The sequence below is a fragment of the Manis javanica genome, chromosome 6 (genome assembly GCF_040802235.1).
Source record: "Manis javanica isolate MJ-LG chromosome 6, MJ_LKY, whole genome shotgun sequence".
Classification (NCBI taxonomy): Eukaryota; Metazoa; Chordata; class Mammalia; order Pholidota; family Manidae; genus Manis; species Manis javanica.
The window spans coordinates 142,265,370-142,289,679 of NC_133161.1; the positions used below are offsets into that span (position 1 = coordinate 142,265,370).

A 24,310-nucleotide genomic window follows, 5' to 3' on the forward strand; every position below is an offset into this window, starting at 1 on the left:
GTTTATTATTTATTCATGGAGCTATTTTTTTCGCCTCTCAGTCATCTCTCTCTCATCTTTTATCATGTTCTTCTCTGGGCCATCTTTCTTACTGTCTGCCTGCTTTGTTTTCAACATATACTCAAAATTATTAGCACTGATGCTAGACCACTTGCCATCCTCACACAGTCCTAGAAACATCTGATTGCGGGGTGGAAATGCCTTTAAATGGCCATTCTATTTAGTTCCCTGCTGTGAAGTCACTACTCCGCCTATGATCAACTGCTATTATCATTCAAACCTGAACAGAAACATCGATTCTTCAAGGAAGACTTCCCTGACCTCCCACAATCAGATCCTGCCCCTTTGTTTGTGTTCTCCTAACTGGCTGTAATGTTTTTCTTTATACCATTCACGGTTTGCAATTACGTATTTGGGCAATGATTTGATAAATGTTTGTCCCTTCCATAGGACAAGGAGCTCCAGAAGGGAGAAATGTATACGTTTCAGTCACCACTGCATCCCTACCTCTTCACTCAATGCCTAGTTTATAATAAGTATTAATAAATGTTAATTCATAGTTAGTATTATGAATATTAATGTGTCTGATCAGCCTTATTTTTATTATAGAACAAAACTTGGCTATAGGTTTTTATATAGTTACCTACCTTTTCCTTCACTCCTTCGTTCATCCATCCATCCATTCATCATTCAATACCACTGCCATATAAACAACAACAAATATATATATATATATATATTGCTTGACTATTATGTTTAAGCCCCTTTTCAAGCAAATAAGAGTAAAACAGTTAAAAAAGTCTGCCCATTGAAGGAACTTGTGATTGTTTAGGGGAGAAAGGAAGATACACAAATGATTATAATACAAAGTAGAGACTGCCAAGTGCTCAAGAGAACTGGAGAGCTCTTACAGCTTGGAGGCCTAGGGACAGCTGCACAGAGGAAGTTGCCTTGGGCTGAGACTCGAAGGTTATGGGTAACATGGACGAATAGAGATGGGAAGGGATAATGCTCTAGATGGGGAGAAGAGTGAGACCAGGAGTCTTTGTGTCTCTAGCCCATGAATACCATATGCATGTGTAGGAAACAGCATGGTGTTTGACTGATCTTGAAAGGGAGATAAAGCAGTAACTGGAAACTGAAAGAAAATCCTGGAAAAACTTGTATGCTCATCCCAGAAGCTTAGATTTTTATTCTTAGGCCAGTGCGAGTGTGTGAAGGCCTATGAGCATGATGGTCTCCTCTGAATTGTGTGTTCAGCTGATAAACTTGGCATCACTGTGTTCTCAGGGGTAAGATGGCTGTTGCGCTAATCTGGGTGACGGGCATCTCTAACGCTTGGTGCCGATCCCTGTGTCTTAGTCTCTGAGGGCCTTGTCTCTAACCATTGCTGACCTGCTGCTGAATTTCCCTGATACCAATTGCCCATAGTTTGAAACTCTGCTCATCACCTGCAAGGTCTCACTCGGCTCACTTAATCTTGGTCATAACATATCTTTCAAGCCAGATCTCCTTACTTTCGTTTTCAGGTGAGGAAACTGAGCTTAGTAGGTGGCAGAACTGATTGCCAAACCCCAGTGTTCTGATCCCAGATCTAGAGCTCTTTTCTGTCATAAGTTCACAGTCTCTTTTAATTTAATAAAAAGAAAAAGAATGAGTGAATACATACCAAATCACAACAGTTAAACTTTGAGTGCATTTATTTATTGATTGCATTTATATATGGCAGTTTATCTATTGCACTTATTCTACGTGCAAGCCCTTTTCCCAGCTTTTGTATTACTGATCACTTAATGACACCTCACAAAATGTTGTGAGGTAGGTACTGTTGTTCTTTTTACAGGTACATATACAGTAGGTGCACAATAAGTGTTGCCAAATGTCAGTTCACCCTTTGAGCTCAACTAACGCTGGGTGCATCTCACTTGTCCTGTGCCTTAAGTGAATTCTGTGGTCTGTGATTTGTTCTCCAGATGCTCACATGCAGGTGGTCATCTTGAGATTAATGGCTCTACTGCTGTGCATTCATGTTTGGTCCCTCATCTGCTGCCAACCCCAGGAGTCTATCTTCACTTCCCAACCTGGTCCTTGCATTCAAATCAATCTTCCTTGTTCTAGTGAATTATAGGTGGCACTTACTCTTCTGTACTTGAAGCAGACATGGTCTTTGGAATAGGTCCATGCAATCACTTTCTGGAGAATGAACGTTGTAGGAACCTATTCTTCCCCTGTAATCTTTATAGGAGCTTCTGAAGATTATCAGGGAAGACCTTTCTGAATGGCAAGAAATTCACTTAAAAATTCAACAGAACATATTATTGAATTAAAAAGGAGAAAACTATTAGATATTGCCCATCTACTAAGTTATGCTGGGAGCTATGCATTTTCAGACATTTGTCTTATTTAGCAGTCACTACAATTATATGAGGAAATGTCAGCTCATTTTACAGATAAGAAATCAGGTTCAGAAGAGTAAAGACGCCCAGTCACAACTAGGGAATGGGAGAATGACAGTGTGAACAGGTGTGTCTGACTTCAAAGCTCATCCATTTGATCAGCAAGTATTTATTGAGTGTCTAGTATGAGCAAAGCGCTCTGTCAGAACCTGGGGATGTGTTAAGAAATCAAGACAGGCATGGCCCCTGTCTGTAAGGAGCTTATAGTCCAGTAAGAAGAGAAGAGAACTGCACAAATAACAGCATCAGGTGTGATAAATGCTCTGATGGAAGAAATGCACCTTACCTGTCCCTTCTTTGTATCTCATTGGTGGCAAAAAGTAAAAACCTTAAAAAAATACACATATATCACACTTAATGAAGCAATTATTCCCCTCTCTCGAATCTCCATCCTCATCTTTTTACTCTAAATTACTGAGAAGTTTATGTGAACAACTGAGGGTATGTAAAGCATCATAATATCTACCTTCTGGAAATTAAAAAAATATGAACAATAGGCTCCCAGGACAATAGAAATTTAGAACTGGCACTGGTAGTGGGCAATGTAGATTCTAGAGAATTCTAGGACGAGGTTGCACAGAGGGTCAGTTTCAGTACACTGACTTCTCTATGCATGAGTGGTTCAGAAAAGCTGGCTAGCCCGGGACAGGTCTTTGACTGTGGCATGGCAGGGTGGGACTGTGAGGCTGTGAGGGGAGTTTGTGCCCTGGGCTTGTTTACAATTTTTCTGAAGCTTCTTGAGCTCAGCCCAGCCAGATGGACTCTTCCTCTCAAATATCAGACCTGATCTTTTCAAATAAAACAGTACAAAGCACATTAAAAGCTTTGATCCAACTGTTTACTTTGCATTTGTGTGTGTTGGGGGAAGTGGGGACAAGGGAAGGATTTATTGGACCTTGCTGTGGGTGGCCAGCACAACCACTGGGCATGTTGCAGGGACATTGGGAGTGCTCTCTGATACGTGTCGGCACTCCGACACCTCGAGGCTCCAGCCAAATTCTGTGGACTTGCTCTGTGGGTCTTCTGCATTTCAATCTTTTTGTCCACAACAGGGGAGTTTCTTGGATAGCAGTTTGGAGTTCAGCTGGTCGGTTCATTGCTCTGCCTCAGTGTAAATCGGAGGCCAACACCTTTCTTTAGGACTCCCCTGGAAAAGAAGTGTATTAACATCTCTGGGTGACACACCTTGCTTTTTCATAAGCAAGACATTGTTGGGAAGCATTTTACATAAATTAGCTTATTTGATATACATCCTTCTGAAACAGGTGGTTATGTATACACAATAGCTCTCTATCTCACGTGCACGCACACACACACACACACACACACACGCATGCACACTCACCCTATACAGACATTTCTACTAAACAGGTTAGAAAACTGAGAGTTTCGATTACAGGAAGGAGAACTCTTTAAGTGACTCCTACTATCTACCAGACATTTTCAACAGGTGATCTCATTAATCTCAAAAGTCCCATGCGGTAGGTACGTTTTGCCCATTTTAGAGATGAAAAAATACTGAAGATATTGATACCTATTATTATATCATCAGAGGGGTGGAGCTAAGATTCAAATTCAAGTACATGCAAGGCCTGTTTGTCCTCTGCCAGTTGCCCTGAGATTGTTCCTCACAGAACTCCTGTCCTGTGACTTTCTGCTCAGTGTTCTTTGCCTTCACCAAATAGCCAGTGCAAAGGGGCTATTGCTCTCAGAAAATCCTCTCTTACATCTGTTTTCTTTAGTATTTCTGTTCAGTACAGACAAGAGAAAGCAGTCACCTAAAAGGAAAGCAATCATAAAAGTTTTGATATCAGTAAATGAAAGGAAATTATGTAGGCTGACTATATGGTGTTCTGAATGGGGTTTCAGGAAACTTCTGTTCAGGATTGGGAACAGAGCAGAGAACTGTGGCTTTCTATTAGCTCAACAGAAGAGCAGCTATGATTACTTAGTCAATACAGCGGATGGAGTGTTGAGAATGCACGAGTGTTAATAACAGAATTATCGTTTCATTTCTCAGCTCAGGCCATATCTCTTCCCTTGCTTCCCCAGCCCATCCTGCCACCAGATAAAACTATTGCACAGCAAACCCTTCGTCTCTGGACAGTTCAGGGATGGGTACAGAGAGGAAAGGAATTTAGAAATGTCAGTAGGAACAAGGCTCAAAAAGCTTAATAAATTGCAGTGTCCAGTGAAATCAAATGCCTCTTGTAAAACAGTTATTCATAGATTTCAGAAGCAAAGAAAGCATTAAAAAAAATAAAGATAAAACATGACTGCTGAATATTTATCAAATAGTATTTTAAGTGATCTAGTCAGGAGTGTGAGAAAAAGAGGGAAAGAGAGAGAGAGAGGCGAGGTACTGTAATTTTAATTGCTTGTAATCTAACTTGTCTTTTTGCTCCTTTTTTTCTTTCTCTCTTTCTTTTCTTTTTTTTTTTTGTATCAGTTAATCTGTTGGTTACATTTGCAGCTTTTCTTTGCTTCTGGTTTCATTTTCAGATGAAAAAATGCTAGGCACACAGGGCTGCCGTCTGGTTGCCACGGCGACCGCAGCCTATTATCCTGCCTTGTCATTCATCAAGAAAGAATTGCACTTGACAGAGGGAGAGGAAAATGCCTGCAGTCTGCAGCCTGGGAGGAAGAAAAGGTTTTCTTTTCTTCTATGTAGGTAAAAGGTCTTTAATGCCTGTTTAGTTACGTGTTTTATTTAGCATTATTTATTACTTGTAACGACAATAATTGATACCTGTAAAACTACATCCCCTCCCCCTAAAGTATTTAACTTGCAATTTGTTCATTTACCTTGCTTTCCCATTTCGAACCTACACCTAATTTGCACGCTCCCCCCGCCCCCCACCAGCACAAACGCTGCTTCTACTCCAGAGAACAGCCAAAAGGTGATATTTGCCACCTAGAATGATCATTGTAAAGGTGGCTAAACCAGCCACTTGCTCTTCCTAAAATTAGTTTATCAACAGTTCTCTTGTCCTGCTGTTCTTAAAATGAATTAGTGTGATTCATAATCCATCAAAAATTAAATAGAACTTTTGAATAGATGACAATGAAATACAGCGTTAGCAAAAAAATACCAAAATACAGTGATCTCTCCATTAGGTAATTGAATATAAAATCATGATTGCTCTTTACAAATTGGGATCCCTCCCAAATCCATTGTTCTTCAAGGCAGGAAAAGGTAATTACCTGTTATTTAACTATGGCCATTTGAAGTAACCCAAATGATTTCCCAAAATAATGGTCTAATAAATTTTGTATGTTTAAATCCCTAGGCTTTTATTTATTTATTTATTTATTTATTTATTTATTTATTTATTTATTTATTTAAGTTTGATACTTTCTGCCTCAGTATTCAACTCTTAAAAAATTCTGTGTCTGGTGGGTCATTTTAAACAACCTTATGTGGCTGATAGCTTTTTGCTCTTCTCCCGTTGTTTGATTTCCTTGTTAAGGTGGAGAAAGTAATTATAAAATAGGCAGTATTTTATGTTGAGTTCTTTTGAACTTGGTTTGTGAAAATCTCCTTGATCTTTTGTCTCAGTGATTAGAGAGAAGCCGGACAATAAGGACACTTCATTTTGAGTTGGTAAATAGCAGCGTTTAGCAATAACTGATGTTTGTTGCAATTAAGCCATCCTACCTTGAGTGTAAACGGGCAACTAGGTTGAGGGATAATGAACTTCTGAAGTTCAAGTTTGGTTCCGTCTGAAGACACCTTCAAGACTAGAGGTCAAACTTCACGGGCATCACAAAGTCACTGAAATTGTATTTCTACATTGTAAGTGAAACCGAGCTGGGTGGTTATCCGGTCAGTTTTGATTTTGAGATGGTTCAGATTCTAACCTTCCCACCACTTTCTTGATTATCTGGATAATTCTGGGAAAAGGAGGTTTGAGGGTGGAAAGGGATATTCAAGAAGAATTAAATCATTACAGCTGTCAGGAAATCTGTCCTGGATTTTAGATATTGCCTCATAATAATTCAAAATCCCTTGATTGTCATCACAGCTAAGAGATACCATTAATGCATATTTCCCAGATCCTTTATATATGCTGCCCATGTAAAAACGTAGAAACCGTGGAATGTTTTTCTTCAATCGTGACATTTGGGAGAGCGAAAGGAAGTAACTAAAAAAGGAGAAAAGACATACTGAGTTTAGAATTGTGTGGCTATTTCCTATTGGCTCTAAACTTTTCCTTTAATATTGCAGTAACACCACTGTTCATTTCCTGTTAAACTTCAAGCCTACCTTTGAATTTTCAAATGTCCCTTAGGCTAATGTTTGCACTGAAGAATGAAATGAACAGGCAGAAACAATTAAGCGAGCAGATACAGTGAAAACAGCACCACCCCGTACTTTCACAGAAACGAAGTGTATAAAGGAATTCTGCTTGGAATTTGATCCTGCAGCAGCAAAGCTTTAGCTTCTTGTCATTTTTTTATTTCGCCCTCCCCCAATGCACACCACTTCCCCTTACTGGTGGGGGGGGGGGGGGTGTGGAAAGAGAGCTAGCCACACAAAGGAACTCCTAAATACTCACAGGCATGGGAAATATTTTCTCTGCCTGTTACTAGTACAGGATAATCTCCAAGAAAAAAAAATTCATGTAGATATTCTAAAGTGCAAATATCTCCCCAAGCCTACTAAGTGTTCACATATGTCTTGTGAAGTTTGTAATTCGGATTGTTTATACGGTCCTGATTAAGGGCATAACATCATTAAAAAGGATCAACTCAGTTTAAAGATGGAAAATTACAAAGCGGGTAGAATTGTAACCTGCAAGAAGTGTGTATATTTTTGAAAAAACAATAATCTATGACTTTCTATATGAAGAGATAAATCAACAGCCAAAAGGGAGTTGTTAAAGAGCCTTCTAAGTTCTATCAGGAATTAACAAGGACGTCATTAACTCTACCCCAAACAAATCTGCCACCACATGTTTATAGCATTCTTGTCACTCTATGAAAGCTATATCTTCTTATTTAGCATCAAACTGAGAAATTTTACATGGCAGGAGCTTGGCATTCCTATTTTTGGATTTACTTTGTTAAAACAGAACTAAGTCATGAGCTGTAATACATGAAAGACCGGTTACAATTTAGCAAGGTGGGCGCCATGAGGAGCTTCATTGTGCACATTTTGGAAGACTCTTAAGTTATTATCTGACCTAAGATTTGTAGGACAGGTTCAAGGATGATTCCTATTTAAACTGAAACTTCATTTCTAAGGGAGTAGGCAATGGGAAATTGCCTTGTGAGAGATCGGAATACCAAAGCATGCACAAAGTTTAAACCTTGTGGATAACCTTTGTAAGGTATAGCAATACCCCAGGAATGAATCTGGGAGATGGAGAGCATCCATAAGATTATACTGAGCAGAAGGCTTGGTTTTATTTTTTTATTGACTCCATCCCTTAATATTTTCCCAATGAAACACCTCTCATAAACCAGGGACTTTGTATTTTTGTTGTTCTTATGGGGATTTAAAAAAAAATACCAGTATAATAGTTTTACTCTGCAGTAGTAAAGATTTGAAGACAGCTGCTAATAAACATAAAACCAGCTCCATAATGGCACTACAATGGATTTTTTATTTGAGATTTCAGGATGGGGTGAATGTGTTACTCTAATAAATGGCTGGTTATGTGGAAAGTGACTTCACATAAGGGAACATTTCCCTGGAAAAGAAAGCAATTTTTATCGGTTAAAACAAAAAAACACCAACATACCTCCTCTCCTTTGTTACACAACAAAAAAAGCACCCACCTATGTGGTGTCCAGATAACAGAATTCTCCAGTAAACCATTCTTCTTCCAGGTGTCATGATACCAGTACTGGAGTAATTCAAAAGCACACATGAACTTTCAGCCGTCCAGGAAAATCCTAAATGGAAAAGAACAGTTTCTCAATCTTATCTACAGTTATCTGTCATTAGGATCATTTGAACTAGGCAAATACCAGAAAAGGTAAATCGAAAATAATCATGGATGTGTTTACATGCTTTGCAGCACAATATTATTTTTGGATTATAGTGTTATATTTGTTAAACGTCAAAATGTGCTTACAGAAAGAAAAACACGGGCAGGGGTGACAGTATGAAAAGTGTTATGAAATGTATGAATGTATTTATTGAGAGGGATAGCACTAAATCTCAAAACCAGTCACCCCTTCAATTTGGGATTCCTTTTTTCTGGAGGTTCATAGTAACCTCCCCCAAAGATATGTCCACCCAAAACCTGGTGCACGTGGCCTTGTTTGCAACAGAGGGTCTTTGCAGATATAATTGAGCTAAGGATCTCAAGAGGATATCGTCCTGGGTAGGGATGGGCTCCAAGTCCAGAGCCAGACTTTCCTGTAAGAGAAGAGAAGGGTAGAAAACTCGTAGAGACACACACAGAGGGAAGGTCATATGAAGATGGAGGCAGAAACTGGAGTGATAAGTCTACAAGGCAGAGGATGCCAAAGACTGCCAGCAGCCAGTAGAAGGTAGGGGACAGACACAACGAATTCTGCCAGGACCTCCAGAAGGAGCCCACCTGGCCAGGACCTTGGTTCCGGACTTCTGGCCTCTAGAACTGTGAGAGAACACATTTCTGTGGCTGTAAATCACTCAGTGTGTGGTAATTTATTACAATAGTTCTAGGAAATGAAGGCAAAATCATTGAACCATTAAGGCAAACTGGGGACACTGCAGCACACAAGATACAGGGGAGGACAGGACGCCAAGGCGTTAGGTCAGCTGTGCAGGTGGACATCATGAGCAGCCGCACTCAGGGGCCACATTCTGCCCAAATGCTCCATCTTTCCTCTCTGCCTTGTCTCACACTGACGACTGGCTTTCTTCACTTGGCAGCAAACAATGCCATTAACATCTCCCTAGTTTTCCATTTTATGGCTTCAGTCATCCCAGACAGACCAATTCCCTTGCATATTTCCAAATCCTGAGGAAGGATTCTACCCTCCTAATTCTTGTCATGCCTAATCCCTGAACTAATCGGCCAAGGCTGAACTGCCAAGGTCTCCTAAATTATGACAGTTCCTAAGGAGACCATGTGAACAGGTGGGGGTGCTGGCTCCCAGGAAGCCGCCACGTGGGCTCTCTTCTTTTTATTTTTGGATTGTAATTATCATTATTTTTTTTTATAACAAGCATCAATTTTTATTTATAAACAAAAAAATGAAGAAAAACTTACATTAACAAAAAAGAGGAGCAAAGGAAATGAACAATTTTTAAAAGAAAACCTACAAATTGCCACTTACTAGAATTTTAAAATACATTTTAACTATTTTTTTTTTGAGAGGGCATCTCTCATGTTTATTGATCAAATGGTTGTTAACAACAATAAAATTCTGTACAGGGGACTCAATGCACAATCATTAATCAACCCCAAGCCTAATTCTCAACAGTCTTCAATCTTCTGAAGCATGACAGACAAGTTCTTACAATGGTGAACAAGTTCTTAACACAGTGAATAAGTTCTTACATGGCGAACAGTGCAAGGGCACTCATATCACAGAAACTTTCGGTTTTGATCACGCATCGTGAACTATAAACAATCAAGTCAGATATGATTATTCGTTTGATTTTTATCACGTGGGCTCTCTTCTTATCTGTCTGTGGTGCTGAAGCCATTTTTCTTTAGCACAACGGTGTGGTATTTGCAAAACCATTTGTTCTGTGGATAAGATCTGCAGCAGGTGAATACATGCTCTGCCATTTACTAGAGGTATGATGCTAGCAAGTCACTCGAACTTTCTGAGCTTCTTTATCTCCTTTTGAAAAAGGAGGAGAAATTCATTGTATATATGAAAGTATCTCAACCGTGTTTGTTAATGATGATAACTAGATAGATAACTACAGAAACTAGAGTGGGCCTTAAAGACAGACAAGGTCAATCACTTCATTTTGTAGATGACATTTCAGAAGTTAAGCTGGCAAGGAAACCAGGGCAAGAATTTAGGTTACTTAACTACCAGATTAGGGCTCCGTTGTTATTTCATAGTATTTGTCTCCATCCCTGTGGATATAAAATAGGTCTCATCTGAAGGGTGTCATTCACTAAGTAAAAGCACCTCTCTGAGAATGGACACTGATATGAGGCTTTAGATTAGATAGTGACGCAGGAGTACAGATGTCAAAAAAGAAGGTGCAAGAAGTGGATTGGGAGCTAGAATGTGTGGGACCCAGCCTAGGTGCTTGCAAAATTTTTCCTGCCCTTGAGCCTATAGAATGCAATTATTTTGAGACAGCTTTCAGAAAAGACGGAAATAAGCAGGGTTGGAATAGAACCCTCTAATTTCTAAACCATATTGTTTATATCCCTCTATCCTGTGTTTATTTTCCCTTTGCCATCCCTTCTTATATAAAGAAAACATTTTGAAAGGGCCACTTGTCTCAGTTTTGCAATGAAGAAATCAAGAGAAAGGTTTTGCTTTCTTTGGATTATAGATGGGCCAGAATGAGAACAACTACCAATCTGTTGAGTAATTTTCTAGGCTCATAACAACTGGATGCTCATGCCTATGTTTTAAAGTTCTTGTGACCATTTTCAGTTTGTTCTGGACCCAGAAGATCTACTCTAGTTTCTTCAGACTATTATAATCATAACCAGTGAGGCCTATACATATTGTTATACTTGTGTGCACAAATGCACATTTACTCACTGCTTATAATATGTGGTGCTTACAGGAAAGGTTTGTTTTTTTTTAACGACCTTATTTGGAAAGAAATACTGCTTAAAATAACTACTCTGAGTAGGAGAATCAAGAATATTACCTGCATTTGCTAATAAGATACATTCTTAACATAGCTGTCTGTAGGAACATTTCAAAGTCTTCTTTAACATAGAATTTATGAACACAGCAAAAAGATCACTTGGAAATGGTGCAGTGCTTTGCTATGAAGACCTTATTTCATTAATACAGTTAATTTATGTGTCATTGTATATGCAATGAATTATGAATAATTCGATCTGTGAATCTGATCACTGAATTCCAAACACCTCTTACCAAGTGTTGATGAGACAAATTAACTAAGCAGTTGCATCACTACTTGATCTGGTGTGAAACCCATTCTCCTTTTATCAGTCATCCTCTTTGTAGTCCGTCACCATCTTTGCCCCACGACAGTCTGCTCAGATGGCTCCCTTGTGAAAATTTCATGTAAGTTTCAGTCACTAAACCTGCAATTGCTCAAAGCTCAGATTTTGTAGATAGAAAATTACGATCGCTTATTCCTAAGGAACTTACTTTCTTCTAGTGGCCTTTGCAAAATGCATATTATTTTTGCCAAAGAATGGCTTCTCTGTGTATGTGTGCAGCTCCTGACGCCTGTGTCTTCAACTCGCCTCTGCAATGCTCTGCCATAGAAGAGAGTCATATATTCACTCACTTATCCAGTTAATTCAACAAGTATTTATTGAGTCCCTACTGTGTTCCAGCTAATGCTCTAGGTGCTTGGGGTATATTAGCATATAAAACAGACAAAAATTAATTAGCCTTCATAGTGATTATTCTACTAGGTAAAATAAACAGAAAATAAAGGGATGTAATAAATAGGCTATGGGGGAAAGGAAAAAAGAATAGAATAAGGGTAAATAGGAGTCAAAGCCTACAATTTTAAATAGGATGGATGAAGGGGATCTTTTCGAGCAAAGACTTCAGGTACAAGAGGGAGTTTTGACCAAAGACTGTAGGTATCAGAGGGAGTCAGGCATGTGAATGCACGGAGTAGGAGCGCTCTGGGCATGTGGAACAGCCATTGCAAAGGCACTGAGGAGAGCAAGTACTTTGCTTTTGTTGCTAAACAAAGCAAGGCTCCCAGAAGTATTAGAAGGTCCCTATCCTAATACATGTAGCCTATGGATATGTTCCCTTATGTGGCAAAGGACACCTTGCAGATGTGATTAAGTTAAGGATCCTGAGATGAAGAGATTATTCATGGGGGGGTGGGGATCTAGTGTAATCACAAGTGTCCTTATCAGTGAAAGGGGGAGGCAGGGGAATTAGCCAGAGGAGATGCATGACCGAAGGTAGAGGTTGAAGTGATGTGACTGCAGGTTTTGAAGATGGAAAGAGGCCATGAGCCAGAGAATGCAGGAAGCATCTAGAAACTGGAAAAGGCAAGGAAATGGATTCTGTACTAGAGTTTCCGGAAGGAATGTAGCACTGCTAATACCTTGGTTTTAGCCCATTGAGACCCATTTCAGACTTCTGACCTCTAGAACTGTAAAACAATGAATTTGTGTTGCTTTAAGACACTGACTTTGTGTCACTTTGTTAATTGGAATAGGAAACCAATAAACTAGTTCAAGAAATAGTACATTCATTCAGTTGTTCAGATAATTTTCAGATAACATTATTTTCTGCGTCTGATACATGCCCATCACAGAGCGAGAAATGGAGATTCAGGGTTAAAACACATAGCTTTTACCATGAGAGCTATGGCCTCAAAGAAGTGATAAATAATTCCCACAAAGCATGGCAAAAACTATGGTAGAACTAAGCACACAATGCTGTGGAAGCACATATGAGGGGCATTTAATCAGGCTGAGGAAGGAATAACAGCGAGGAAGACTTCCTGTAGAGAGTGGTATTTTAACTACTATTTAAATGATTAGCAGAAACTAATCTGGCAAAGGTTGGGGAAGAGAACGTTATTGATATAAGTAATGCCGAGTTCAGAAAGCCCTACGAGAACATGTCACATCCAGGGTACTGGGTGCCGTTCGCTACTCACTGGAAAGTAAAATGAAACGCATGAGAAACCAAGGGCCAACATAGTCATAAGAGGTAGACCTTAAACAAATAGATGGATTAATATTAAGTTAAACTTATTATTATTCTATGGAAGGATCATTTACCTATCAGGATATGCACAAATTTTAGGTGTACAGTTTGATTAGATTTGACAATTGAATTTTGCTGCTCTAACCCTTAGCCCAACAGCATAGTCAATTCTGCAGCAATGCAAAATATGCGCTCTTAAAAATCACTGCTGCCATGCAGAGTTGTGCAACAAACATCCCATCACAAGACTTATGCCAAAAATAAGACTGGGGCAAACATTCACTTTGTCAATGACACATAAAAATGAATTGGAGTCTAATTAAAAACAGTACAGGTTTATACATTAGGTGCTAAAGAAATTTATAAATGCTATAATAAATAATGCACTTTATTCTGAAAAAGGCCTGAAGTTTGTTTGTGGAAGTTGACATTGGAAGGGTTAATTTGTGAGTTATTGTTAAGTGGAGAAAGGAGAATTACCTGAAATAGTAACAGAAATGACTTGGATGGTTGTAGCTCATAATATGCGCGATGAGCTGAGGTAGCTAGATGTGTGAGGTGTGTTCCCTTGTGTGAGATATGTGTTTCCCTACGCAGCCCAGTTCAGCCGAATGCGGTTTTCTGCATTCACCTAGTGTTTCCTGCACACAGAATCACACACAAGCAAATGAAAAATCCATGCTGTGCTCAAAGTTTTCCTTTTGTATCGGTTGAACTGGAACAAGTTCACGTTTTCAAAACAAGTGTTATTTATAGCAGGACTAACTATGTAGAACATTTCCATCACCCCCAAAAGTTCCCTTAGAGTTCAGCCCGAACAATTGCCAGCCAGCCTCCACTCCCAAAGGCAACCATTGTTCTGATTTCTATCACCATCGATTAGTTTTACCCCTTCTAGAACTCTGTATACACGGAATCACGCAATCTGCACCATGTGAAGTTGGTCTTCTTTCACTTAACTGTATTTGAGGTTCATTCATGTTGTTGATTTCATCAGTAATGCCCTCCTTTTGTGGCTAAGCAGCGATCCACCATATGGATATACAATTATTTGTTTCTCCATTTTCCTGTTGGTGTTGTCATGGTTGTTACCAGCTTTGGGCTATCACATATAAAGCTGTTATGAACATTTTGTACATATCTGTTTGTGTACATTTGTTTTGATTTCTCTTGGGAAAATACCTAGATGTGAAATTCCTGAATCATAGGGTAGGTATGTGTTTAATTTTGTGAAAAGTGGCCAAAATAATTTTAAAAGTAGCTGTATCAAGTTACACTTACATTAAGAATGTATGAAAGTTTCAGTTGCTCCATGTCCTCAGCAATGCTTGGTGTGGTTAGTTTTTCAGTCATTTCACTAGGTGCACAATGGTATCTCATTGTAACTTAAATTTGCATTTCGCTGACAACTAGTGATATTGAGCACTTTTTTAACTGCCACCTGGTCATTTATATAGTTTTCTTGCATTTTAGTCATTTTATCGGTTGTGTGTCTTACTATTACTGAGTTGAATGAGTTATTTATATACTCTAAAAATAGGCTTTTGTCATATACATATATACATATGTGTATATGATATTTATATGTAACATACACACATAGATGACAGCTGGCTAGATATATTTAAAATGTCCAATTGAACCATTTTTTTTTGGTTAGTACTTTGGGTTGTATCTAAGAAATATTTGTTTATCCCCAAATCATTAATATTTTCTTGTATGTTTTCTTCTAGAAGATTTGGGGTTGTGGAGTTACAGTGTTTTAGATTTAGGTCTATAATCAATGTCACATTTTTGTGTTTGGTATGCAGTAGGGCTTTCCATTTCTCCATCTTCCTTTATATAGACAGTCACTATTTTCGCACTATTTCCTTTCCCATTAAATTACTTTGGCACTTTGTTCAAAGAGTAATAAATCATTTAAGTATGGGTCTATTTTCCACTCTCAGTTCTGTTCTATTAATCTATTTGTTAATATTTCAACCAATATCACACTTGTCTTAATTTTTGTAGCTTCATAATAGGTATTAAAATCAGGTATTGTGAGTCCTACAACCATGTTATACTTTTAAAAATCATATGCTTACTCTAAGTCCTTGCATTTCCAAATACATTTTAGAATCAGCTTATCAATTTCTCTTTTTTTAGAAGCCTGCTGGATATTAAAAATTGAGATGGTTGTGATCTAAAGATCAATTTAAGAACAGACAGCTTAGCAACATTGAGTCTTCCAATCCATGAGCATGGCATATCTCTCCATTTACTTGGTCTCTTTAATTTATCTCAACAATCTTTTCTAGTTTCCAGTACAGAACTTCTGAATTTCTTTTGTTTGTTTATTCCTAATTTTTTTTTACATATTGCTGGATTTGGGTTGTTTGTATTTTCTGAAGGAATTTTGTATCTATGCTAGTGAGAAGTATTGATCTATAATTTTCTTTTCATGTAATGTACATAAGTGGCTTTGGTATCAGGGCAATACTGGCATGATATAAGCAATTGAGAAGTGTTCCCTCCTCTTACATTTTTGAAAGAGTTTGTCTACAATTTGTGTTATTTCTTCCTTAACTATTTGATAGAATTCACCAATGGAGCAATCCAAGTTTGGAGTTTTCTTTGTGGGAAAGTTTTAAAATTATAAATCAACTTCTCAATGGATGTAGAGTTACTCTGATTTTTGAATTTCTTGTGTTAGTAATTTGTATTTTTCAAGGGATTGTCCTTTTTATGTGAATTGTCAAATTTATCCTTATGAAACTTTTTATAGTAATCACTTATCAAGATTTTAAGTTTGAATGATCTATATTAATGTCTCTTCTTTCATTTGTAATATTAGTAATTTATATTTTCTCTTTTTTTCTTAATTAGTATAGCTAAGAGTTTATCAATTTTATTAATCTTTCTAAAGAACCATTTGTATTTTCATTATTTTTTTCTACTACTTGCCAATTTTCTATTTAATTAATTTCTGCTTTTATCTTTGTTATTTCTTTCTGTGTTTACTTTGGGTGCATGTTTTTTTCTGATTTTTCTAGCTCCTTAAGGTGAAATTTAGATCACTGCTTTTAAACCATTCTTATATTCTAACAAACATTTAAAGCTGTAAGTTTTTTTCTAAGCACTGCTTTAACTTTATCCTACAAATTTTATATGTCATGTCTTTATTTTAATTTAATTCAAGATATTTTCTAACTTTGTTTTGATTTTGTCTTTGTACTATGGTTTAATGAAAAGTGTTTTAATTGATTTCCAAATATTGGGGGATTTTCCAGATGACTTTTGTTATTGATTTCTAATGTAATCCTGTTGTGGTCAGAGAACATACTCTAAATTATTTAAAATATTTTAAATTCATTGAGACTTGCCTTATGGATCAAAGAATTTACATTGGTGTATTTTATGGTCATGTGAAAAGAACGTGTATTTTACAGTTGTTGGAAGGAGTGTTTTATACATATAAATAAGGTTGTATTGGTTGATAAGATGGTTCTCATCCTCTACATGCTTATTGATTTCCTGTTTAGTTATTCTATCAATTGTTGAGATAAGAGGGTTGAAATCTCTAAGTGACTTTATCTGTTATTTCCTCTTTTCCATCCATTTTTGCTTCTGTTTGAATTTTGATGTTCTGTTTTCAGACGCACATCCTTTTATGATTATCACATCTTCTTTATGATTTGACAACTCTATCATTACTCTCTTCATCTTTGGTAAAAACTACTTTTCCTAAAGTCAGTTTTGTTTAGTATTAATTTATTTATTGTGCAGAAGCTATTCAGTCAGGCCCTAGTTTTCCTTCAGGAGGAATTGTTCTATATATATGTATAAATTCAGTGTGTCTGTGGAAGGAGGTGAGTCCAGGGTCTTCGCACACCACCATCTTGGACCCTAAAAATTTTTCTCCTATATTTTGTTCAGCTTTATAGTCCTGTTACTCAGTTGTCATTCTTGAAAAAGGTATTTTAATTCTGCATTATTTTGGTTATCAAGTTCTATTACAAAAGGGTATGGAAGCTTTTCTTCATAACAAGAAATACTACCTTAGTAATTATACTCTTGTAAAATTGTTATGTGTGTGTGTGTGTGTGTGTGTATGTGTGTGTGTGTGTGTGTGTGTGTGTGTGTGTGTGTATGTGTGTGTGTGTGTGTGTGTGTGTATAATGGCATTTCAGTAATTATAAGAGGCAACCATTACTTAGTTTTATGCATGCAATTTCCTTATCCATTTTCTTTTTCATACCAATTTTAGTTAGATTGAACCTTACTAAGGCCTGTGAGAATTATAGGTATGAGAACCAGAATGAAAACATTTTTTTCTCTACTACTAAACTATTTCTCATTTCAGAGTGTTATTCACCTAAGTAGAGACTAATTCTATTGGTGAGAGAGCTAATTAGAGTAAATTATACCCTAATAGACTTGACAGACTTTATCTGAACTGCAATGTAAAGTGGATTTGTTCTTTGTATTCATAAGGTTGATTCAGAAAGAACATCATTCACAGTATTTGTGAGACACCAAATGGAGTGTCCAAGTCACATTCCATTGTTCAGATAATAAAAATTCATACATATTAACTTGTAAGCAACTAAAACCAAAAATGTATCCATTGTATGGGACTATCTATTTTGAGGTACTTTTTTGAAACTGATTCCTATGACATCGACATGTCTAGCATAGGTTCTTCTAGTATAGGTAGTTCTTGGACCTTGTAAATTTTGAGTCCCTAGTAATGCCCTGCTAAATATGGTCAAAAACAAGTTTGTGGATACATAGACTTCATTGATAATGCTAATATGAATATTTATTGGGTGTCATTAATTTTGTTAGTTATTTAACAAACACATTTTGAAAACCAGGTACTGTTAGGGGCTAACAAAACATGGTGAACTGCTCCAGATATATGAAAAAATATGCTTTAGAGAAAACCTATGCCTGTTTCAAGATATGAGTATAAATGGGTATTTTCACTACGTACACATTGGATTAACCAAGAATTTAAGAACTCATCTTCCCAATCTCTTATTGCTATAACATGAAAGCTGTCACTTATCCCGTGGAAAAAAATCACCTCACCAATGGGAATGTCCTTTTTCTTTAAGGTGGAGTTGCACTGGTAGTAGCCATTCCTACATTTTATACCCACTAACCTTAAAATTTCTCTCAGCCTGTGAGTAAACACTGTGGGTTGGTTATTTATTTTTTCTTTTAAAAAAATATTCTGAAGCCACAATGTCCTTGGCCTAAGCAATGGATGGAGGGGTTTGCTACTCAGGAACCTTTTTTTTAATGCTCCATGGAATCAACCTCATACATGGCTTCCAGAATTATTGTTAAGAGCTAAGTTAATTTTCCATTGTAGTTGGCAATTTATCACATCATATACAATTGAAGATCTGGGTGACAGAGTATAGGCTAGTGTAGATTTCTCATCACATGCATCTGTTAATTAGTTAATGTTTGTAAGGCATTTGCAAAATTAAAGAAAGAAAGTAATTCATTTTTATCAGCTTTGGAGTGTTTCTTTGTGGAGATGGGAAGCGTAATACATTGAATCATAGTCATAGATTTCATTGCAGCTGGCACTTGAAGCTTGTATGAGAAGCAAATGCCAATCAATTTCTATGATTCTCATCTAAAATACATAAAGCTCAGATTGTACTCTGGAGATTAACTGGCTTTATCAATAGCAAATATCCTCAGTTACCTGAGATTAGCAAGAATTCAGAACTGGTCGGGCTGCTTTTTTGTCTGTTCTGATGACATTTTCAACAGATTCATATAACAAAAAAAAAATACCGATGCATATTTGGTATTTACTTCTTTCTGTACAGAAAATTGCATGTAGGCTTTTTAAGTACAACTATAAGTCTATCAAATATAACGATGATAGATGTATGTATTACATACCCTTTCTTCTGGAATAATTCATTGATATCTGGGTTTGAGTCTATATAATTAATAATGGATACATATATACACACAATAAATGTACACCTTTTAAAATTCTGTCAATATTAGATCATCTGTGAAGCTCTAAATATCCAGGCTATGTCATATCAACATGAAAGAAATACAATTAATCAAAAAGGAAAAGCTTTTAGTAATAAGTTTCATTTAGGCAACTTCATTTGGCTGATTTTATTCATGGAACGGACCAATTGTTTTGATATAATATAGACATTTTGAAGAAATCTGTTTGCTAGTAATTATTAAATGATTAACTTTGTATGTAACATATGCTAATTTTATATATATTTTTAAAGCCTGGATGCCTAGAAGAAACCCTGTTAAGTTATTCACCCATCTCCAGCATAAGGACTTTATTTAAAATCAGTTCAAGCAGAATGATGCCAGCACACATCTTTAATCTTAAAAGGATATCTAGGAGCAGAATTATTTCAGCAAAGTATAAGGGAGAGTTTCTCAGGGACCCATAGGGCTACAAAGAGACTCTCAGTAGGTAATGTCACCTGGTGTAGAAGGATCAGAACTGAGTCACCATATAATTTACTGTATTTACTGCAAATCTTTTTTTTTTTTTTTTGAAGGATAAAGGGGAGAGGACTTGATTTCAGTGAGGCACAGGGGAAAGGAGAGGATTCGCAACACCGTGAGAGAGAAGAGTGAAAGTCCAGAGAAGAGAATGGCAGCAGGTAGCTTGAGAAGCCACCTGGTCTGGAGTGAGATGGACGGAAGCAGCAGATGCTTGACCACGGGCTTTCCAAGGCCCAGCAACCTGAACGCTGTGCTCTGGCCCCTCCTCTCTCCCCTTAGGACCTGTACAGTCTGGTGCTAGAGCTTCATGTCTCAAGGCAATGTGGCTGGTGTTATGCTACGTATTAGCCATGGTTAAATACTTGGTTAGGAGGCAGGGTTGACAAAGGAAGGAAAGCCATTGTAAGGGACGGGGTTTCTTACCCTGCAGTGTGATAGGGATCCTGACCCAAACCCTTATGGATGGGATCCTGCTCTCTGCCCTGGCTCTCAGACAGACAAGTAACAAGAGCAAAGAAATGACCTTGGGAAAACACATCATCTGTCCTCTCTAGAAGCCCAAATACTCAAATGGAGGGCACCAATATTTTTCAGATAGACTACCAAAAAGAAGAAAGGAATGAATACGTGCAAGGCAATATTATTCAGCCTTAAAAAGGAAGGAACTTCTAACATCTGCCACACCACATGGATGAATCTTGGAGACTCTATGCTAGGCAAAATAATCTCATCACAAAAGGGCAAATGCCGTATGATTCCACTCACATGAGGTACTTCAAGAAGTCATATTCATAAAGACAGAAAGTTGAGTGGTGGCTGCTAGGGGCTGGGGGACCTGGAATGTCTAATGTGTCTAATGGGTGCAGAGTTTCAGTTTTATAAGATGGATAGAGTTCTGAAGATGGATGGTAGTGTTGATTGTACAACAATGGGAACATATTTAAGACCTTTGAACTGTACACTTAAAAATGGTTAACATGGTAAACCTTATGTTATGTATATTTTACCATAATTTTAAAGAAAAAAAAAAGGAATCTCTAAGCTCTGCTGTATGCACAATTTTTCATACCCTTCAAATAGTCCCTCTATTTTTCTCTTTGTTCTGATAAAAGCTGTTACTAAGCATCTAAACAAGTCACTGACTTGACTGTTTTTTGTGTTCTTCATCCATAAAATGGGAAGAATCCTTGTTATGCAAGTGCCTCTTTTGAAGTATAGCTGGACTTTCTCTTAAAGGCCAGCTAAGTAAAACTCATCTTTTCTTTTCATGCTACCCCACTCCCAAAAAATAAAGAAGGACATTTTAATCATGAAGCCCGAATGTGGTACCGTTCTGCCATGACTGAGACCTCCCCTGCAAACTTAGGGAACTCAGTACGGAGAGAGACGAGCCCAGTATGACTGGAGTGCTGAGGTTCATAGTACAAAGGTCAACCAATGATCAGGATGTCGTACTAAATAGCTTCGACACCCCACAGAAAGGCCTAGAAAACTTGTGACTCTCCCAGAGCTCTGGACTTCACGTATGAGATCTTTCCGCTAAATCTTCCACATGGCAGAGGCCTTGAACCCTCATCCCAAACTGTGTCCTTATTCGAAAATCAATCACCGAGGCAACTGGTGGAGGCCCCGGAGCAGAGTGGTAAAGAGCTGGAAGCCAGGAAGACCTGGTTTTGAATTCCTGCTCTGCCATATTCACTGGCAGTGGGTCCTTGACCCCATGACCAGACCTCTCAGACCGTAAGATTCTCACTGTGAAGTGGAGATAACCATAGCGTTCCTTTTGGAGAGGTTTCAGGGATAGTTCACGGATGCCTACGCACATAGTTTATAGAAAGCGCTCAAAACATGGTAACATATGCTAATTAAGATCACTGTACCTCCAGAATCGGGAAAAGTGGGCGAAAATTTTTAGCCATGGCCCCAGAGTCCACATAAAAATCTTCCTCTCTGTGCGAGATCCAAACTTTTTAGTGATGCTCCTTGAACGAGTACTTGGCCACCCGGTTGTTTTTGGTCTGTCTCCTCAGCACCGAACTATTGTTTCTGTCTTCATCACTCAAAGAGCTCCTTGTGTTTCCTCTTCTTCACCTCTTAAGAAAATGTCAGCAAAGGTCGTCGATGAAGCACAGCAGTCCTGGCTTGTGAACTGGTTGACATAAAAATTCCAAATATAATCCAGCCTCAGATGAGGCTGGTGGTAAGGTATTCGTAGACTCGAAGGAGGAACATGACAGTGTGTGTAGTCACACAACTTCCCTCCTGATGACCCCGAGCACACCTGAAACACACCGCGGGGAGTCCCCTTTGCCGGATGGGACACTAAGGGCAGCAACAAAAATGACCAACCCAAGCTGATCAAGCAATGCAGATTCAGGTGTCAGAATGTTTCTCCTGGAGCTCAAGACCAAGTAGTGAGTCCCCACCCACTCCCTCTCTTACCTCTATTTGCTTAAGATAAATTGTGTTGTTTTTAAAGAAAAATGCATGGGCGAAAGAAAAACACAACCGTCTGAGGACACAAGGTTAACAACCCAGATGCGTCCTAACCTGTCTGGCAAAGCCCTTTGTGACTCAGCCTCTGATTGCTTTACCAGCCTCAGCTTCCCCCACTGGAAAAGGAAACCCTGTGTGACATCCATACTCAACTCTCTCCAGGCTGCAGGTATCTCATACTTACCTGACTCTGCACGTCCTTAGCGTCCTCCACTCTTTACTTCCTGACTTACCTCTTATCCTTCAGACGTTAGCCTGACCACCAGTGCCTCTGTGAACACTTCCCAGCCCTCCTCCACCCTTCCTGGAGGTAGATTCCCCTCCCCTGTGTCCCCTGCATGTGTCACTGTCATAGAATCTCATACTGGACGAGTATGACCAGCTTCTTTGTCTGTCTTCCTCGCCAGACCAAGAGATTCTTTAGAAGGGGGTGGGAGGGGGTGCTGTAGCTTTGTGTCTTAAGTACCTGGCACATTCTAGAACTTTAATAAATGCTTGGTAAAGCAATCAATATAGTTTCCAGCTCCCTCAAACACAAGAACTCCTTGCTTGAGTTCTCTTTCACGAATAGATAAAGAGTTCCACCCCCCTAAACCCACGCTAGTAAGGATATGGCCTAGCAGACTCATTATGTGGAATCAGGATGACTTAACCAGATTAAAAAAGAATGCTAGATTGCCAGTGGACTTGAGAGGGTACTCAGATCGCATTTTATCCATTCCCACTGGCAACACACCAATGTGAATTTTCTAGAAATTTGAAAATATTTCAGTGATGAAAATACGACAAGAGGTAGTGGTCAGCCTTAGAAATAAGGGCATATTAACCTTCAGGTGGACTCAAGTGGCATGTTCAGGTAAGTCTGGTTTTCAAGAATTATGAACAAAGTTTCCAACTAGTTACCTCTTCATGTTGCAACCTGTGTGTAGAAAGTAATGTAATTCATATTGCCTGTGATTCATTTACTGTTCATTCATCAAAATGCTTAGTTGCAAGAGGGTGCTTGATGCCTGTTAAGTTTCCTTTTCTTGACAAGGAAGTTTGTTTTTGGGGAGATAACACACATCCTAAAATTTGGGTACTTACAAGGGAAATTCCAAACCTGTCAAGTCAGAGGCTTGTATACTGGCCCCAAAACTTTCTCCCCGTACAGGTTAATCATCTGAGATAGGTCACTGGCTAATTGAATTTCCCAAGAGATTAGGGATCAACATCAGAACTTCTAAGCTTTTCCCAATTTTCTGTATACTGTTAATTGGCTTCAGATTTACGTATGGCATGAAGCTAAAATGTATAAAGATGGTCAAAGGCCTGTGAAAAGAAAAATACTCAGTTAAAATCATGCCTATTTGGAAAAGTAGTAAGAATGGATTTAAATCATGAATTGCATTATTGCCTATGTAAAACCCCCTACTCAACCTTCAATGCCTTAAAGTGCTTCTCTATGAAGAAGGGCTGAATTCCTTCTTTTTGCCCCTTTCTGTGATAGAGTTCAAGATCAAGAAAGATAAAATCAAACTTCAAATGAGAGCATCAGTCAGAGGTTGGTGTTAGATTACTAGCTATGACTGAAACAAAACAGAGCAAGACACGAATCTTAAAAACCCAGATGTCAGAATCTAGGATGAGGCTGGTACCTCGAAGCAAACATCATGTCCAGAACTGAGGTCCAAATCACAGGACTGGCTAAGTCAGCAGCAGCAGAGGGCAGACCCCTGCTTAGGAAAGAAAGCCCTGCTGTCCATAACCTTGGGCTGAACCACAGGAAAATTAGTAGATTCAGATTAGCCAGAATTAGAAGGTGGGCTTCTAGAAATCTAAGGACCCTTCTCATTCTTGAATCATCACATTCTGGCCTCACAGGGCTCCAAGCTGGGCTTGGACTCTTCTAGGCTTATAGAACCCTTTTCTTAAGGGGCCCAGCGTACAGATGGCTGTTAATGTTAGAGGGTGTCTCCTGATCTTGAAACAATATTTGTCTCTCAACATTTCTTCCACCAGTGGTTCCTTTTTGAGGTAGACCCAATAATTGGAATCCTTTTGTCCCACATAGT

The 24,310-nt window shown here is 38.3% G+C and overlaps 1 long non-coding RNA gene across 1 annotated transcript; it reads right to left on the reverse strand.

Moving 5' to 3' along the window:
- Positions 1 to 1,777: 1,777 nt before the first annotated feature.
- LOC140850238 (uncharacterized) lies at positions 1,778 to 22,580 on the reverse strand. Its single transcript, XR_012132921.1, has 3 exons — positions 21,641 to 22,580; positions 8,241 to 8,357; positions 1,778 to 3,603 (listed from the first exon to the last, which is right to left on the reverse strand). It is a non-coding gene; the product is annotated as an uncharacterized lncRNA (long non-coding RNA).
- Positions 22,581 to 24,310: the final 1,730 nt, after the last annotated feature.